Source organism: Triturus cristatus, chromosome 3_2, assembly GCF_964204655.1.
Source record: "Triturus cristatus chromosome 3_2, aTriCri1.1, whole genome shotgun sequence".
NCBI lineage: Eukaryota > Metazoa > Chordata > Amphibia > Caudata > Salamandridae > Triturus > Triturus cristatus.
Window position 1 is genome coordinate 368,167,062 of NC_140584.1, and position 20,380 is coordinate 368,187,441.

Sequence of the window (20,380 nt, forward strand, 5' to 3'; positions counted from 1 at the left end):
GTGCGTCAGCGAGGGGGTTATATGGACTCCATCTACGTCACATCGCATGCATGGCGTCCACAAGGAGTCGCACGGCACTCTCTTTCAATGCGCAGACGTGCTATGGAAAAGATTTCCAGATCCAGTCTTGCACCTCCTGGGGAAGATTCTGAAGTAAGGAGTCTGTGACTAGATCCGGTCTCTACCAGATAATGTGTTATCAAAAGTGAATAACTTGTTCTATTGTCATATTGCACATGGGCAGAATCAAAAGGATATAAAGAGAATAAATGGCCTCTAATAAATCTGTTGGAACTGTACAGTCAACACTTTATCCACATAAACATCTAAAAAAAGGTCACATAGTTGCTACTTGTCACATTGATAGGGAATCTAAGAGAATTGTTGCACTACAGAACCATGTTCCTTTGTCAAGGGATCTTTATCCTAGGCTAACCCCTTAAATAATATTTGTAGTTCTGCCAGGATCCGCAAAAACTTTAAAAATACTTTAAAATATAGTTCTGCGGGGGGGGGCAGGGGAGGAGGAGTATACACCTGCTAATTGATTGCACAGGGAGTGGGGTTACCTGCGTTCCCTAGAGTTGTGTATGGGGGGGCGACAGGCACTCTGCAGGTTGGGGGGGGGCGGGCAATTTCAGGTCCGCGATGCAGGGAAGCAGGGAGGGGGGCTTGTTTTTCTGGTTTGCATTGCAGGGGAGTTGGATCAGTGGGGGGGGCGGGGGAGGGGGTGTGGGTTGAAGGAAAGTATCGACGGTATCATCCGACTTGAGATGAGGTGTTGTTTTGTTCAGTTGACAGCGGAAACCATTCAATGTCTACGTATTGCCAGGGGAGGTTCGAATGAGACGCAGCTCACCGCACAGACAGGGATCAGCTATTACACGCCCCCGGGGCGGGCAGGCCAAGCTTAGCTAGACAGCTATGGTAGTAGGGAAAGGATTTAGACTAGTTACCTGGAAAGTCAATGGGCTGGGTGACCGGATTAAGAGGGGGATGGTGTTGCAATATGTCCGTCGTCAGGGACTGGATGTGGTGCTCCTACAGGAGACCCATCTGCATGGCAATTCATGTAGGGCCTTGGATAGGAGGGGGTACCGCATGATGGCACACTCGGGCTTTACTTCCGGCTCTAGAGGGGTGGGTATACTCCTGAGGAAGAACTGTCCCTACATACACCACAGAACCTGGACTGACCCTCTGGGGAGATACATAGCATGCTCAGGCAGTTGGGAGGGTAGAGTTCTTAATCTAGTCTCAGTGTACGCACCGCCTGGCCTGCAGGACACGACGTTGTCTGACGTGGCGAAACTGCTTCTGGACCTCCCAATCGGGACACTAGTGGTAGGGGGAGACTTCAACCTGACTATGGACGGCCTGGCGGACAGATCTCCACCCCGGCCGGACCCGGCGCCTGGTTCCCGGTTGCGTGGTTTTGTTGAGACCCTGGGGTTGGTGGATGTCTGGAGGTGGAAACATGTTAGTGACACACAATTCACATTTCGGTCGGGGGTCCATGGGAGTCAATAAAGACTGGATTACCTATTCACGCATGCGCAACACGCCCAGGACTTCTCAGACACCAGGTGTCTGGCGCGGGGCATCTCAGACCACTTCCCGGTGGGAACGGTCCTGGAGGGGTGGCTCCCGCCGCAGTCGGGCCCCATACGGATACCAACTTGGGTGTTTAAGGTCCCTAGGATCAGGGAGACTCTTCGGGCAGACACAGAACACTATTTCGCAGAAAATACCGGTTCAGTTACGTCCGCGGTTACATTGTGGGGAGCTTATGGTGCGGTAATCAAGTGAAGAGCGCTGTCGGTAATGACTGGCCTCAGAGATGAGAGCCGTGGGAAGGTGCGGGAGTTGGAGGCAGACATCCTGGGGCTCGAGGGTGGGAACTCCCTGAATTCAGGGGAGGACGCGCAACACATATTAAACATAAAACGCCAGGAATACAAACAGCTGTTATTGGAGGAAGCGAGTAGGAGACTGTTGGCCAGCCGTCATAGAATCTATGAGCACGGGGGAGCGCACTGGGAAGCTTTTGACCTGGTTGGAGCGGAGGGAGCAAGCATCGCGGTGGGTGCGAGCGCTCAAAGGGATCGGTGGTGCCATGATCACAGATCCGCGAGAGATTGCGGAAGCATTCGCCCGATACTACAAATCAGTCTATGCTGCACCAGAGGCCTCCCAGGCGGCCTGGGCGGCTGATCTCCTGGCCACTATCGGCGTTCGGGGTCTGTCTGAGCAGGACGGGAGGGCACTGGAGGCGGAGTTGACCACGGAGGAGGTCCATAAGGCCATACTAGACGTCCGGTCCGGGAAGGCGGCTGGCCCCAATGGCATCCCGGTGGAATTACTTAAGCCGATGGCCTCATTGCTGGCACCCCACCTGCTCGGTCTTTATAAGGAAAGCCGTGAGCTTGCACTACTGCCGGAGGACGTCCGAGAGGCCGCCATCGTGGTTATCCACAAACCCGGTAAGCTGGTGGATGAGTGCCAATCGTATAGGCCTATCTCTCTGATCGCCATTGAGGCAAAGATTTTGGCCAAGCTATTGGCGAATCGGCTGCTCCCCTTCTTGCCGGACTTGATTCATCCGGACCAGTCTGGATTCATGCCGGGAAGGAATACCGCGCGTAATCTGTGTCGCCTTAACGGAGTCATTGGGCGGGTGCATACCCTTGAGGAGGAGGCCATACTGCTGGCACTTGATGCGCGTATGGCATTTGATACCGTGGAATGGGATTACTTATTTGCCGTTCTCGATCGCATGGGATTTGGCCCCAAATTCAAGGGATGGATTCAGCTGTTATATGCGCAGCCCAGGGCACATGTGGTGGTGAACAACTACCGATCTTCCTCCTTCCCCCTCGGTCGCGGCATCAGGCAGGGCTGCCCACTGTCTCCCCTGCTCTTTGCTATGGTCCTCGAGCCACTGGCTGTGTGGATATGGGGAGACCCCGAGATCAGAGGCCTGAGGTGGACGGACGAGCACGAGGACCGTATATCGCTGTATGCTGACGATATCTTGCTATACCTGGCTTCCCCCGCTCAGTCGCTCCGTCGGGTTCTCCATATTTTCCACATTTTTGGGGAGCACTCAGGGTACCAAATAAACTGGGCTAAATCCCAGATGTATCCCCTCTGGGGCGATCCCCCCTTGAGTTCTAGAGGCTACACCATCCCGATGACCCGTCAGGGGTTCCTCTATTTGGGGATGTTTAGCACCACAGACGTTGGATTGTTTCAGGAGAGGAATCTCCAGGGAGTATTAAGGCGATTTCGCGCAGACGTGGCACACTGGAAAACCCTTCCTCTCACGTTGTTGGGGAAGGCGTCCTTATATAAGATGCTCACGCTGCCCCGCTTTTTATACGCGTTACAGAACACGCCCAACCCGGTTCCCAACTCCTATTTTTCGCAGATCGAGGCCGCGGTACGTGAATTGCTCTGGGACAATAAGCCGCCCCGTATCGCAATGGCGAAGCTAACAATGGGATGGTACGATGGGGGAATAGGACTGCCTGACTTGCGACGGTATTATCAAGCCTCGCAACTGGCGGCCATAAACAGTTGGGTGTTCGGGAGACATGACGACCCGAGCTTCCGCACTGACCACTGGCTGTTGGGAAAAGGGGGTTACAACAGAGCCCTATACACCAATCACAGGAAGTTGAGATTGACAGGCCCAACGGCACGCGTGGTGGAAGTGTGGCATGGGGTACAGAATCAGATGGGATTGAGGGGTCGCCTGACGAAGGCCACCCCACTTTGGGAGCCGGATATACTGGGGAGACTCAGCTCATACACAGGATTTGATAAATGGGACTTGATCGGAATCTCTAGGGTGGGCGACTTGTGGGTGAAAGGCATCATTCTCGGAACTTCAGGCCAAGTACCAGTTAGCCACGTGGGAGGGATTTCGCTACTTACAGATTAGCCACGCCATAGAATCGGTCCGGCCCAAAGACGCACCCCTCCCGGACTCCTCTCCTTTGGAGGATAGACTCCTGTTGGATCCCATGAACTGTATGGCCATATCGCTCACGTACAAGAAGCTGATCAATAATAGAGGTGACCCAATGACTAAGCTTAGAGCGGCCTGGGAGGCCGACCTGGGGGACATGCCCGACGAAGATTGGAGGGAGGCATTGGCCTCGCCCAGAGCGGTGGCTATCCCTATGCGTCTACGGTTGGTGCAACTTAAAGTCCTCCATAGGGTGTATTTCGACGCCAGATTATTGCACAGACTCAACAGGCGACCAGACTCGCAATGCCTCCGGCAGTGTGCACTGACTGGCAAATTTTTTCATATACTATGGGAATGCCCCCGCATACAGGAATACTGGGTCAATGTCACCAGACAAATGGCCAGGGCCTGCGACAAGACTATACACCCGACACCTGCGCTGTGCCTGCTGAACATCTGGGTAGCGACGGACCTCACACAAATTGAGCAAGAATGGGCCTCGGGGGGTTGGGAGATAGCCAAGAGGAACATCGCTCAGCGATGGGGAGTAGGTACCCCACCGAAATTAGCGGATTGGGCCAAGGATATGGACTATGCCATGCTAGCGTAGAAAACGGTGTTCAAGGAGAGGGGGTGCCCGCGCAAATGGGATCACAAATGGGGAAAGTGGAACAAACATAGAGGCAACATCTGTATCTCTCCGACAATTGAACTCAGGAATGAGAGGGGGCGGATGCTGGGAGGGGCAGCGCCGGATCAGCATAACACTGAGTAAAGGGTCCCGGGAGTCCGCTGGTCAGGAGGATACCAGGCTAAATAGATGGTGTAACAACACAGAAGCCTCGGGGGGCGTTTCTTATAATGGAGACTGCTACGATGCTGGTAGGCGGTGTGGTGAAGGGGGCGTGGAAATGGATGAACTGGTAATGGTAGACATTGGCACATTGTCAATATATCTGTTATGCTCGCTGTCTTTGTTATCAATAAAAAGTGTTTTTAAAAAATATATATAGTTCTGTTTTAACCCCTTCGCCGCGGCAGGAATTCCGCCGCGGCGCTGGGGGGGTTTGGGGGCAGTTGCGGGTCCGCTGTGCTCGTGACGGAACCACTCCGTCACGAGTGAGCTGTGCTCATGACGGAGTGGTTCCGTCACGTCTCCGCCGACTGCGCTAATCGCCCACAAAGGCGGGGAATTAGCGCCGCGTGGGCGGAGCGGCCGCCAACGGCCGCAGCATGACGGAACCACTCCGTCATGAGCACAGCGCACCCGTGGCTCATGACGGAGTGGTTCCGTCATGAGCACGGAAAGGGATAAAATAATCAAAAGGACTAGAAAAAATTTTAAGCTGCTATGAAGAAAGCAAATTCGGAGATACAGTGCACTGATATCATAATTTATTATTTTGGAAGAATAAGCACACAACTTGAATATAGGCCAGCATAAGCAGTCCAATCATAAAGCCATAGTGGTGTGTTGCAAACTGTCTGTAAAACCTCCAAGTTGAAATAATCTTGTTGGATCTTGACTCTTTGATGACGTAGGCCATGGGGATGGGGAAACGATGCTGAGAAAAGTACAAAGATCCTAATCCTAATTCCTAATGTGCAAATTCCTACCTTAAACTCTCTCAGTGCATCTACAGTTTCAGCAGCCCAGTGATTTGCTATTGTTCTGTACTTGAGCTCTACCAGGGTTAGCTTATCTTGTGTTCATATACTTAACCCTTGTGATTCTTATTTCATTGTCGTTGCTTACCACTCTGCATCATTTTCGCCTCACTGTCACTTCAAGGCGCAAAGGCTAGTGTTGTGCAGTCTTCCTCTGCTCCTGCCAACGTTTTGTTTTATCTCCCCCAACTGTACTCTTGTTTGCCACTCCCACTCCTTGTAAATAGCTTGTTATCTCTGCACCATTTTCGTATGATCGCCTGCCCGAATCCTGTATTTAACTTGTTATTGCTGAATCATGTTAATAACTTCTTTTGCTGTAAAGCGTCTGATACCGTAACAGGTCACGTTCGCACTATACAAAACACTAAATAAATACAAATCAATTGTGTTAAGGTTTTGGGCAGATGAAAGAGCTGCCCCAGGAGCTAAATATGAGTATGAGAGAAACATTGTAGGACAACCCTGAGACAGGTTAGGACAAGACCTTAGCTGGAGAAGTTCTGAGATTATGTCTGGTGAACCAACTGCCATCCTACCAGGAAGTCGTTGAAGACTCACTTCTTTGATTGTGTGTAAAGTGTTTTACAACTGGCCAAGCAAGTCTTGATTCCTAATGATGGAAGGACAATACAAATGAGTTGTATTTTTCTCCCTACCTCATTTTACACTTTATTAAAAAAACTATGTTACCTCATCTTAATTTTCTATGAGGTTCACGTCTTTTACCACAGGCTTTTCCTTTAGTAAATTAATGTTCTTAGTATTTTTAACTTTTCAGTTGGTATTTTCTATTATTGCCTGTTTATTTTTCAAGTAAATTGGGTTTACATTATTTTGTTTCTCAAATATATGTTTCCAATACTTTGTTTCACAATTAATTTAAATACTGTGAACTCTGAATGTGCGTGCTTACTTAGAATCATTGCCTGTGTTGTCGTTTGTCCCTTTTTTAGCCGATGTTCTTTTGCAAAAGTTTGAAATCCCTGATAAAGCTCTGCTGTAATTATGGTCAGGTTGCTGTGTCATTCCTCATTTCACATTTTAGTTGCTAGTGCTGTAATGAGTTTAAGTAAGCAAGTTGTTTGACAGGGTAAGAAGACACCATTCTCAACCTAACTCTTGACGATAACATCTCACATTTATTTGGGGAAAGGTGTAGTTGAGGAGCTATCTCCATTGTGAGAAAGAGTGGACTATAGACTCTTGTAATCTTTGCTAGCAAAACCCCTACAGTAGGAAGCCTTTATGGTTACGGAGGGTGTGCACATCTGTAGTTTAATAATCTAATTTGATTGATTTAGAAAGCAATTGAGCCATCTTAAACATTTTCCAAAGACACCGGAAGGTTCTGAAGGACTTAATCGCTGATCATAGCCAAATGTTTAAGGAAAGGTCTTAACTGTCACACATGGTCTTATGCCCCACTAAAAGAACTGATCATCCTCTCTAATTCACGTCTTCGGAAAAGATTCTGAACAGTGCCAGGAATCAGCAGCATGGTTGTGTTGTCCGACTACAATGTACCCTCTATATCCATATGTGAAAAACGGATTAAAGTGCAGCAAAAAAGGGCAGTTGACAATTGTTGACCCACATAGGAGCTACTGCTGTTGAGGCTTAATTTAGATTTTAAATAAAAACTATACAGCTAATCAGTAAGAACCCACAAACATTGCTGGATTTCAGTCATTGTTTGAGCAGGAAATGAAACCTGGAAGAATAGATGGCCTATCCCTCACAGAGATTTATGTGCTGGATAGGGTGTAAGTTTCTTATCCATTATACATTCTGTCCTTTCAGAGTAAACAATGTAAACCGAAATCGCTGACTAGCTGTGACTTGTTACTGTGGCTACGTTCACACTGTGAGAGAGTGAGTAGCATCCAATTTCAGCAGTCTAAGCCACCAGAAACTTTGACTACCAGAATTCCCCTTAATCCTGGTCAGCTCTGTGACCACCACAGCTCTGATGTTATGTTAAAGTGACTTTTAAGCTCAATCATTGCCCTTGGGTGTCAAGGCGCGAGGTCTGAATGAGAAAACCTGAAATCCTATCATTGATTTCTTAATTGTAACAAAGCTGAGTTTTTAATGCCTTCCTAAACATAAGCAGGTTCTGGTCCTGATGTGAATGGGTAGTATTTTCCATTCTTTTGAAGTTGAAGTCACAAAGCTTCTTCCTTCCCAATTAGTTCATTTGAACCTATGAACCACCAATTTCCGAGCGCCCAAGGACCATAGATTTCTCCCTGGTCTGTACCATCTGAAGGATTGCTTCAGAAAGTCTGAGCAAGCTCCATAAAGAGCCTTGCGGGCAAGACACCGGACCTTGGATTCAATGTGCTGCCTAACAGACAGCCAATGGAGCTTCTTGATAGGTAAAGAGACAGAGTTATGTTGGGAAGGACTGCCAGCATTCTGGCAGCCGCATTTTGTAAAATCTTGTAGCCTATTAAGATGCTGATGCTGCATGTTTAAGTACAAGGCGTTGCAGTAATCTATTTTAGCTAGAACTAGTGCAGTTATCACAGTTTTTGAGTGTTTAAAGGGACAAAAGGGAAAACCTTTTTGACAATCCTTAGGATGAGGAAAGCGGAGGATGTGACTGCATTGACTTTCAATCCAAATGTCAGTTACCACTACCTAAGTTCTTAACCTTATTCACTGGGTCAGGCAGTGTACCCATTTCCTCTGCCCACCAGGACAGGGACCGTAGGGAAGTGTTGTTTCCAAACTGAATGAGATCTTTTTTCCCAGAATTGAGTTTTAAACAATTTAGGTTCTTCCATTTACCAAATGCTACCATACAATCATTGAAGTTTGTGCCTGCATAGTTGTTAGGAGAAGACATAGCTACCACAATTTGGTTATCATCAGCATAGAATGTAAGATCTAGCCTAAATGATCTTATCAGTGCTTCCAAAGGTTTACATAAACATTAAACAACATGGAGCTGAGTGCGGATCCTTGCGGAACCCCGCGTGACAGACAAAAAGGCTCGGAGAGAAAAGGATCCTAGGCCACCACTTATTTCCTTCCAGATAGAAATGATTTTAGCAGTTTTAGAGCCAACCACTCGATTCAGACAGTCCAGAGATGGTTGACCAACATCTTTTGATCGACCGTGTCAAAGGCTGCCGATAAATCGATGAGTACAAGCGTCACGCTGCCACCCCCATCTACTATTCATCTAATCTCTTCAGTGGCTTTAAGCAGAGCTGTTTCGGTACTATGACTGCTTCTAAACCCAAATTGGGTAGTACCTGGCCATGAAGTAGAAACTGTGCTAATTGCTTGTACATGGACTTTTCTATGACCTTTGCTGGTAAGGGTAAACAGGAAATATGCCAATAGTTCAGATCTTTAGGATTTAAGTTTGCCTTTTTTTTTAGAAGGGGAGGGATGGATGCTTCCTTCCATAGAGTGGGAAAGTTGTCTAATTCCATCATTGAATTAAAGTTCCTGATCAGGCAAGTGGCTACAGTTTCTGCAGCTAGGTTGATGGCTATGGGAGCACACAGGTCCAGGGGCGGACCCAATTTAGTAGCTCCAATAATTGTGGCCGCTTGCTGTTCTGATTGAGGAGAAAAATGTGTAATTTTAGGGCATTCCTTCCTCAAGTACGACAGAATGGGTGAGACCTTCCTGACTGGAGGTCTTGTTTTGGTCGAACTTATTGAAGATCTGAACAACTTTGTCCAACAAGAGACTAGCAAGTGTATCGCAAACGACACAAATATTATTGGTCAAATTATTCCTTGGGCTGTGACAAGTTTGCTAACTACCTGGAAAAGCTTTTTCGAGGAGTTATTGGCCGCCTCAATTTTTTGAGTGAACTATTTGGTCTTTTTCTTGAGCATAAGTGCTTTGTAATTACTCAGGCGAATCTTGTATTTCTCTTTTTCTGCCTTATTGTAGTTTTTCCTCCATAATCCCTCTTGCCTTCTACAGGCTTGCTTCTGAAGTCTGAGATTCTCAGAGAACCAGGGGGCTGAGGGCTTGCCTCTCATGGGTGCAACGTTCCAAGGGGCACAGAGATAGATAAGGCTGAATTGAGCCATTCTGTGTATTTTAGTGTAGAGTCATCCAAATTGTCAGCGAGTGAAGGCAGTGTAACTACAAAAATTGGATTAACTACAACTGCCTGTATTTTATTCCGTCCACCAATTGTGTGTCTTTTGCTTTCTCGCCCTAAGTGCGCCGGGTATGCCCAGACGTGGGTCCCGGACTCACTGTGCCACTGAAATCAAGCTATCCTGGCTGAAGAGGGGTGAAACCCTGTAACCGGTCCTAGGATGCTTGTTTCCGGTGCAGGGAGGACCTGGCTTGGCAGTTCCGGCTGGACTTTTCCCATGAGGCACAGGGTCAAGACTGATTTGCATATGGCCAGGTCTAAACTGGGGTGGCATGGTGAGCAAAAGAATGATGGATTTAACCCAGATCTCTTGACTTGGGGTGAATGTTTTGATTTGTTCTACATTCCGTCCATCAATTGTGTGTCTTTTGCTGTATTTTATTCCAAGCAGGAGATTTAATGGTTCGCCTTTGGTATTTATCAGGGGTAGTTTTCAATTTTAACAATTGCAAACATGACCGCTCAATGATCGGTCCAGACTAGTGTAAAGAGTCTTTCTGATGGATATATCTGCCTGTGGATTCCTCACATTTTGAATTACCCCCATGGTCAGCATTCCACAGAAACGTTTCTGCTCAGCTCTCCCACATCGATGAGGACATCACAATGGAAGGGCACCGCGTGACGTCATCGGAGCCATAAGAAAACCCCGTCTGCGTGTTACCTTTTTTCTGTGCTGTCGACACGTAACGATCTTTTTCCAGGGCTCTCCATTTCTGGGAGTTTCTTTGTTGCAAGTCTTCGGGTCTTTGTAGCAGCGAATATGGCTACTCAGAGGGAATTCGGATTCAAGCCATGCAGGGAATGTGAGGTTCAGATGTATATTACTGACCCCCATGAAGACTGGTTGTGGTGTCTCTCAAGGACGACCAGCTCTTCATCGGATATGTGGGCAAGATGAAGTGCACGGGTGTCCACAAGAGAACACTGTCCAGGTGGATCATCCTCTGTATCAAGATCTGCTACGCCTTGGCCAAGAAGGTGCCTTCTGAAGGTATTCAAGCTCATTCTACCAGATCAAAGTCTTCTTCTGCTTTAGCTAGAGGTGTCCCTGTGGTAGATATCTGCAAGGCGGCAACTTGGGCCTCCCTCCACACTTTTGCGAAGCACTATTGTTTAGATTCGGTTGTGAGGAGGAATGGCCATTTTGCCGGTTCTGTGCTGCAGGATGTTTTCGTATAGGTAGGCAGGCACCCTCCGCCAGGAGCAGGACTGCTTGTTGATTCAATTCAAAAGGTGAGGAATCCACAGGCCGATGTATCCATCAGAAGAACAAGTTACTTACCTTCTGTAACGCTTTTTCTGGTGGATACAGAATCTGCCCATAAATTCCTCACTGACGCACCTGACTCCCCGTTGCCTGCCTGCTTAGACCCAAAAAATAATCAATGTATATTTGTGATTTATTGTTTAAATCATGGGATGCTTGGATCTTGGAAATATCTATGATGAGAAATGTACGGTTTTGGCTAGGTTTGTATACTGGGTATACTTGTGTAGTGTGTTGGTTCAACCGTTCGCCTCGAAGGCACGGAAAAAAATAGATGCAGCTGACATCGCCATGCCGACGAGGTCTTCTTATGGCTCCGATAACATCATGAGGAGCCTTTCCATTGTGACGCCCTTGTCGACATGGGCGAGCTGAGGAGAAACGTTTCCATTGAATGCTGTGCATGGGTGTAATTCAAAAGGTGAGGAATCCACAGGCAGATACTGTGTCCACCAGAAAAAGCATTACAGAAAGTAGGTAACTAGTTCTTCATAACCACTTGAGGGTTGTTAGAAAACAACTCAACTAGTCTATGGCCGACTATGTGAGTGGGATTTTTAACTAATTAAGAAAGCATGTGAGGGCATATGTGAAGGTCCAAGTACAAAGAGAGAAGCTCATTTGTTCCTGTTTGCTGTCTACTCCGGGGCTCATCCTCTAGCTTGAACATATTACATCATCATCATCATAGTCTTTATTCGAAAGTTCAAATTCATAAAAGACACAAGTATCACAAAGTTACAATTCATTAAAAACACAAAAATAAATGTAACAGGATCATAAAAGACATCATATAATAAATATTAAAATGGGTATTAAAAAAGAATTAAACAGTAAAGCAGACGACTAGATGATAGAATATTATATAAAATAAGGGGAGTTAAAACAGTAAAAGTATTCCATAACTCTATTACACAAAGCTCAATTAAGAATGACAGAGAGGGCGTAACAATTTGTTCCTTAGATACCATGCCCAGCCCAGATATTTGGCAAGACCAATGGAAATAATTGGTAGGGTATTAGTACGTAAAATCCTCAAGGCCACAATACTACTCCTAGTGCCCAAAGCCCTACACAATGGAGACAGCCAAATGCGTCTTGGGACAATATAAGCGTGGCATACAAACAAGAAATGACCAATCGATTCAGGCTGCATGCCACATACAGGGCATGCATCATTACCAGCATTTGACCAGCTACTAGTCAGTGACCTGAGTGGCAAGGAACCTATTCGTAGCTGAAAATATAATTTCCTGTCACTGGGTTTGGTAATCAGGTCCCAGTAAATTTCTAGGGCTGGAGTAATTTTTGTCACTAAGAACCAATTAGTCATCCAGGAGCTATTGACTTGGCTCCAGATCTTAAAATCAATATGTTCCCAATACAGCATTTTCAAGGAGCTCTTAGAAGGGAATGTCATTGTCAGTGGATCACTCCACATATTACATGCTTCACACTTCTTATGAGTTTTTTCATTCAACACTTCTTCGGGGTTTGTGACATTCATTGACATATATTTGGCCCTTCCTTGACTACATGCAGGGGCTTAAATCAGCAAGCTTGCTCCTCGTAATCACTAGCAAGCAGTGTGAGATTCCCTTGGAATTGCATATTTTTTCCAACTTATATTTGGCCCCAATCCCCTGAATGTTTAAGTCGCATCACTTTCGGGAGCTGTGGCCTACTTGTGATGTGCTGCTGAGGCCGGGATGCCGAGTTTCCTGACTGTGTCCCCGGCGATTGTGTCCTCTGGGCTGCGGAGCGGGCGGGGGCCCCGGGTGCTTGTGGAGCACTGCCGCCTCCGAGATCCTGTGTGGGGCCACTGCCCGGAGGCAAGAAATTAACGGACCATACCTGCTGAATACGCCCACACGGGGTTAGGTGGCAGTGGGAGCCCGTCTTCTTATCCCCCCCCCCCCCCCCCCAAGACCCGACGCCCCCCCCCCCCCCCCCCGCACCAACACCATTTGGAGGGAAGCGGGGATGCGGAAATTTCCTGCATTGGCGAATGAAAAGTGGCACCAGGCACGCCGCTACTGATTTAACGGCGTCGGCAACTCCGCCTGGGGCCCCCCCCCTCTGGTTTTGAGGAGGCGGTGCGGATATCTCTGCTGGCTCCGGTGGGGGAGCGACTCACCGGGCTCTGGCTGAAGTTGAACACTGCTCCGGACCCTGCCTGGCCCCCACGGAGAGATGGCCTGGTGCCACTGCTGCGGGCCGACCAGACGGCCTGTACCGAACATGTGGTTGAAGGACATCCAGGCGCTGGACTGCAGGGCTGCTTAGAAGCCACTGGAGGTACCACACATACCTAAACACCCCCCGGTCCGGCGGCCGCCATCGCCCGCAGTACCACTGTGGCTCGCACCAGGCCCTCCAACGAAGGCAGCAGCACCAAAAGACATACCCTGGGTGTTAGTTTTACCCTGACAATAAACGTACACTGTTCATGGACTACAGTGTGTAATATGATTCCAGCAAGCAATACCTCGTCTGGAACATTCCGCACACTGCTCTACGTGAGGATTCATGAGGTTTCACGCGCTAGCCGGAGCTGGTCACTGGCCAGAGGTGTCGCGGAGAAGCTACACTGGGGCACGAACTACAGAGAGCACACCGAGTAAAGGCGGACCTCCTCTGGCGAGCGCATTGCAAGTGGGGGGGCCCCCCCAATCTCGGACGGCAGTCAACATAGGCACAGTCAAGGGGAAAGTACTGGATGACCATCTAACTACAGGCGGAGGCGTAGGAACGTCCGCAACTCTCAGTAGACCTCTGTCGCCTGGGGCTCCCTCCTCTGAGACTGCAGAGAACACTCCCGACAAACTGGACCTGATTTTTAAAAGAAGTCTGGGACTCCAGAAAAGCAATTGAACAGCAAATCAGAACCCTTATGACAGGCCTTACCCTGCTCAGAGCGGATCATGGAAAGTTGGTCAGGCAGTTCGGGAGCATGGCAGAACGCTAACAACTTTGGAACCCCAAGTCACTAAAAATGCCACGCACATAAAGCAACTACAACAGCAGGTCAGTGGTCTCCAAGACAGGGTGGAGGATGCAGAAGGCAGAAATAGGCATAATAACATACGCATCATTGGCCTTCCGGAGCGTAGAGCACCAAGCCTGCTGACTTTATGGAAACGTGGTTCTGAGAATACGTAGCACAGGAGGGACTCTCGCCATATTTCTGTGTAGAACGAGCACACCGGATTCTAACAGGGGCGCCAAAGGCAGGGGCAACCCCACGCCCCCTCATAGGTTAAAATCCTGAACTATAGGGACCGAGATGTTCTTTTACAAAAAGCTAGGGAAAAAGCTCAGATTCAATTTGAAAACCATTGTGTATCGTTATACCCGGACTACATTAATCTAGTGCAACGTCAAAGATCCTCCTACCAAGCAGTCAAGAAAAAATTACGGGCGGCACAACTCAAATATGCAATACTTTTCCCAGCTAGATTAAAGGTTATTCATGATAGGAAAACCTACTTCTTCGATAGCCCGAATGATGCGGAGGAATGGCTGGAGGTAAAGAACTTGGAACCAAGCCAGAGTGGGGTCTCAAACTCAACAAGTCAGGGTCCTACCAAAACTCAAAAACACGGGTCCCACCGGTCCCATAAGAACACACAAGACAACGCCAGCACTGGCCCGACCAGAGACCAACAGCGGGCGGACAGGACGGAGGCCCTGGCCCTGGCTGGATCCTTCAGGAATACTCACACCATGATACAGTTGGACTCAGAAGATATCTCTATTCACTCGGATTCCGACCACAGCATTACCATATTTCCCTCAGTAATGCCACAGACTGTGGATGACCTTGTAGATAACTAATACAACTGTTCATATTCAATACCTAAACCCACGTTGAAGCACAGTAAAGGACGTAGCAGAAATATCAATGCTAACAGTATCCTTTTACAATCCTAAGGACATAGGTGTGGTTCTAGATATAACTGCTTCATTGTGTTGTCTCCATAGTCTGACACTCTGTGGCTCCCGGCCGGTCTGTTAATGCGATATGGATCATTCTAGCGGCAATCGCATAGACATTGCCGGGGCAAAGTCAGGTTAAGTATATATGAGGTGATTGAACTGTACTTGCAAAGATATGTCAAAAACCCCCCGGGCTCCGTTGAGCCACCGGGACTCCGCATCTGTACTATTCACTCTATGGACGGTGGCAGCGACCCCCCCAATAAGCGTATGCACCGTTATGCGTTATTTGTATGGTTGGGAATTTTGTTGGGCCCAGCTTCGTTTGCTGGCTGAGCCAAGTGCTGTTTGTATTAAGGGTAAAGGGGACTCCTGGTCAGTGTCAGTTACTCGTCTCCGAGTTACAAGGAGCTCCCAACACCATAATGTCTTCTGCCTATCAACTGTACCACAGTAGGCTCCTATAACCTGCTGACCTGGAATGTACGGGGGATGGGGGCTGTACAGAAAAGACATTGAATTCACGCTCACCTGCTTAGGCGTAAAGCCCATATCGTCTTCCTCCAGGAATCGCACCTTACTGATTCGGAGGCTTTAAAAACCCATAAAAAATGGAGAGGTCATATTTACTCCACTAATTACTCAGCTTTTTCAAGAGGGGCAACCATCTGAATCCGGCATGGGGTTCCATATACTGTATTAGATAGTCGCATAACTGATCAGGGTAGATATATTTTGTTGAAGGGTACCCTAGAGGGATTGCCTGTGGTTCTGGGAAGTATCTATGCACCTAACTTCGAACAGGACACATTTTTCCTCCGGTTGGGTGTGGCTCTGGCTGGGTGGGATGCGATCCCCTGGATCATGGGAGGGGACTGTAACGCTGTGTTGGAGGTAGACCCGGATAGGTCCCACCCCCCCATTGCGTGGTGCTGGTGTCTGCTGGCAAGCTGACCTCCTGAACACATGGCTGGATGGATGGGGATTGTCTGATGTATGGAGATTGATGCACCCTACACACTGAGAATATTCCTTTTATTCCCCGGTCCATCACCTCCACACCAGGATAGACAGGTTTTTATGCTCAAACACTATCGCTACACATATCAGCCAATCCACGTACCTCGCAAAGACCTTCTCTGACTGCAACCCACTGGAACTCTCACTTGCTTGGGGAAGAGTGCCAACCCCGGTGCCCACCTGGAGAATGTGGCCCCAGATTTTGGAGGACGCCCCGTTCCGCATCGCTCTCTCCACTACCCTTAATAATTATATGTCTGAAAATTGCAATACAGCTTCCTCCAACCTGATAGATTGGGACGCATTCAAGGTAGTGGTGAAGGGTTCAACCACCGGTCACGTAGTGGGGGCCAGACAAGAGGTATATCATCGCCTGGTTAGTATAGAAAACCAAATGACGGCTTTGGAACCAGAGGCGGTGTTGGACCCTGAAAAACGTGAATCCTTACAAGAAGCCTGTATCTGACACGCTGAGACTCTAGAATCTCTCCGGGTCATTGATTACAGGGCTTTCACACAGCGGAAGCACACTGAGGCAGACAAGTCTGGGTCATTACTAGCCCGCATTGTGCAAGACAGACCAGGACCGCCAATCATCACACACATCCACGTACCGAATAAGGGATTAGTCCACACACAAACTGAGATTAACAAGGCTTTTTGCGATTATTTTAACGAACTCTATGCTGCCCCAGTACACAGTAATGATACATTAAGGGAAGAATTCTAACAAGAGTTAACAATCCCCTCTTGAACGGCAAGCACGCAGAAGGCACTATCTGGTCCTATCACTCAACATGAAATCCGAGCTGCAATCAAAGGCCTTAACCATAACAAAGCACCTGGCCTAGATGGCCTACCCATAGAATTCTTCGAAACATATTCGTACATTTTGGTCCCTAAATTGGAGTAAGTATACAAGGCAGCCCTGGATATTGGCCATTTACCACGTTCCACAATGCAAGCACTGGTTGTCTCACTACTTAAGCCAGGTCGAGATGGCACCGATGTATCCAATTATAGTCCTTTATCCCTACTAGCAACCGAAATCCTGAGTAAGGCACTTGCTAACCGCATACAGCTGTATTTAAATACCCTCATACATAGGGATCAATGCGGGTTCTTACCGGCTCGCAGTACGTCCCTAAATACCAGACGCTTACACTACATCATGACGGAAACCCATGTGGAATATCAAGAAGCCAGGCCTTTGACTCCATAACATGGGAATATATGTTTGCTGCCCTTAAACGCTTCGGTCTCCCCGATGCCTATCTCATCTGGGTGCACCTGTTACACCTCCCCCACCGCTAGAGCCCGAACCGGTCGCCATATCTCACATGAGTACACTATACATAGGGGCACACGACAGGGGTGTCCTCTGTACCCTCTGTTGTTTGTGCTCGCACTGAAACCCCTAGCGATAGCCCTGCGATGGTCAGAGGAACAGTTAGGGTTTACAATTGGAGGAAATTCCCACCTATTCTCAATATATGCCGACGATATACTCCTTCATGTATGCGACATAAATACTGGAGCTGAACCCCTCACTACTATATTTTCCACATTTAAAAAGATTTTGGGCCTCGCTATCAACCCAAGGAAGTTGAACGCCTTTTACTTCCGGGATGGTCCACACCCAGATGAGATACGTTTTGGTAATTACACTTTGCCCGTAGCACACACTACATTTAAATATTTAGGGATCCAAGTGTACAGGGCACAGGCGGATCAACTAGAAGGCAATCTGCTGACGACAATCACTGCGGTACGCTCAAGTGTAGCCTTTTGGACATCCCTGCCGCTTTCAGTGATGGGGAGGATTGCCGTCTCCAAGATGGTGGTGCTTCCCCGATTACTATATTTTTTTGTGAATCTGCCATTGGTGGTACCGCAGGCAATCTTGCGCACCCTGAACACTATTCTCATTGAACTCATCTGGGGTAAAGGCCGTCGGAGAGTAAGTGTCCGGAGACCCACAGGGGTGGTCTGGGGTTCCCGATTTCAGGGCCTATTATTACGCTTGCCAACTCCAGTGGCCGTCTTACTGGACGGCGGGGAGGAACCTACAAGAAATAGGTTATACGCCACAGGACCTGGATAGAGGTGCGCTACGTTCCCTACTCCTGTCAAAAGCCAAAATCCCTTCAGACGGCTTACCGGTATCAGCACCTGCCGTGAGGGGAACGGCTTGCCTGATTGTTACTCCGCCGTGAGGGGAACGGCTTGATTAAATCACCATATCGCCGTGAGGGGCACGGCTCCACTCCTCCTCCTATCGCCGTGAGGGGAACGGCCTACATTTCCCAGCAGCCTCTGACCGGCACGAGAGACCAGCGTCACTACAGCGCCAGTAGCTCCCTCAAAAGTGCTTCTGCCCACCCACAGCGCAGGATGCACGCGGGCAGCGCCCGGGTGAAGCCCGGTCCAAGGGCGGACCCGTCCTAGCCCGTCATTGACAGGAAGAGGCAGGGCAGGGCCTGACCCCTTTCATCTCATTTCTGGAACACACTTTCTATAAAGACTTTTTGAAGGTACTGTTTTGAGTCAAGGTTGTGTCATCCAATTGTATTGCTTGTTCTCAATTTCCCTTTGGGTGCTCGAAAGTTGACTATATATAGTATAGGGGGACTGATGTTTTAAACCTCTCGTGATTTTATTTTTTATCTTTCCCTTGTTGGTACAAATATTCAATTTATGAATTTGTTGTTGACCTAAAGTATTTATTTGTGGTGTAGTAATGGGCAAAAGGAAAACTATGGAGGGCCCAGGGGGGGCAATTGGCCCTGCTGGCGGGGCAGGCAAGGGGAAAAAGGCAAGAAAAGCAGCAAAGAGTGCAACTGTTATCAACAATTGCGTTATGAATAGAATTGATAATCTCATTATGGAATGTGAAGGGCTTTTAGGATATGAACTACCAGCCCCCGCAGATTATGCTAACTCCTTTCATGGTAAGGATCCTATCCCCTTGCGCCCAACTATTGTCCCCCCCAATGTTCCAAAAATCTTTACGTAAGGGTGCAGCGAACGGTTATGAGACTACACAATTAGGCCCCGAGTCCTACTTGTTGATCGACGTTCCCCACCCCCAATCGCCTATTCTTCCCGCTCAAGATGCCACAGGTCACCTTGAGCCTTTAGTATTTGCACAAATCGATTTGCAGTATTGGCTGGGGAGCCTGACTCGTGAGGAAGTGCAACCCCCAGTGCCTATCCCAGCCTTTGAGAAGAACCCAATTGAAATAGCTCCCACTCGTTTTTCTTCACCCCAGACTGTTATCTCACTTAAGGAGGAGGTTGGGTCACTGAAGGTGATGATTGAGGAGCTTGTAGGCACTGTCAAAATGCTAGTTTTTAACAACACATTGCATATACCAGCAGTTTCCCTACCACCTAATTTCCAACAGGTACCAAAAACAGGAGATTCTATAAGTAGTGGCCCGTCGCATGCTCCTGTAGTTCCATCTCGATGAGCCACTATGGCTCCGACTCCCAAGCAGACAGGTCACCCCGAAGCTCATCCCTGTAGTACTCAGCAAAAGCAACTCTATTCTCAAGTTACTGCAAACTGTAGAAGGCCTACCAAGGTTTTAACAGTCCCATCTTTGAGTACTAAAGCTCATGTTCAACAGAATAAGCAATTTATAAGCTCTCCTATACAAGCACAGACAGTTTTTATGTTTAACGTCTCAAAAATTGTTTCTAGCAGCAGTTATGAGAATGACGAATCCCTGACAAATAAATCTATACATTGGTTACGTCATTTTAGGGGTGCCGCTCGCTGATTAGGGAAGATATAATCAGGGCACTGAGATGCACGTCCAATAATAGACCTATGGACTGCATCGAACTTACCCTGACCAGCCCTGACGGAAAATCTTCTGGCATTATAGTACAGGACTTGTCCCCTCGATTCTTCATCCATCCAGATTAGGCGCTTTCCAACAATTGCTGCAGCAAGGGCTTATGCTAACGTGATACCACTGCCCACATTAAGAGGGTCCTTACTTGAGGCTGTTGATTGACTATATCATGATCCCCAGCCCTGGCAGGAATTAGAACCTACCTCAAACGCTAACATCCAGAGCTCCCCTAGCATTACCCAATCGTGTACCGTTCCTGAACAATTCATGACCTCGTTAATACTTAATAGTCACAGTGGCCATCCTGGTTGCAGCTCGAGGGATCAGCATCTACTAATTCCTCTGTATCACCTTCTGTTTTACTCCCCTTGGCCCAACAAATCCCTCCGTGTAATGGTATTTCAACTTCCCAGCTTAAAATCCTTTCTTGGAATGTGGCAGGTCTCCATAGCAAAATGTTGTTACCTGATTGGAATGAATTGATTGAGGAACATCACATCTGTCTA

At 48.0% G+C, this 20,380-nt stretch overlaps 1 protein-coding gene across 4 annotated transcripts in view; it reads left to right on the forward strand.

Annotated features, from left to right (window-relative positions):
• The window catches only part of INPP5B (inositol polyphosphate-5-phosphatase B), a 957,269-nt gene that overhangs the window by 903,524 nt on the left and 33,365 nt on the right, over positions 1–20,380 (forward strand). The gene's annotated exons all lie outside the window — the stretch shown is intronic.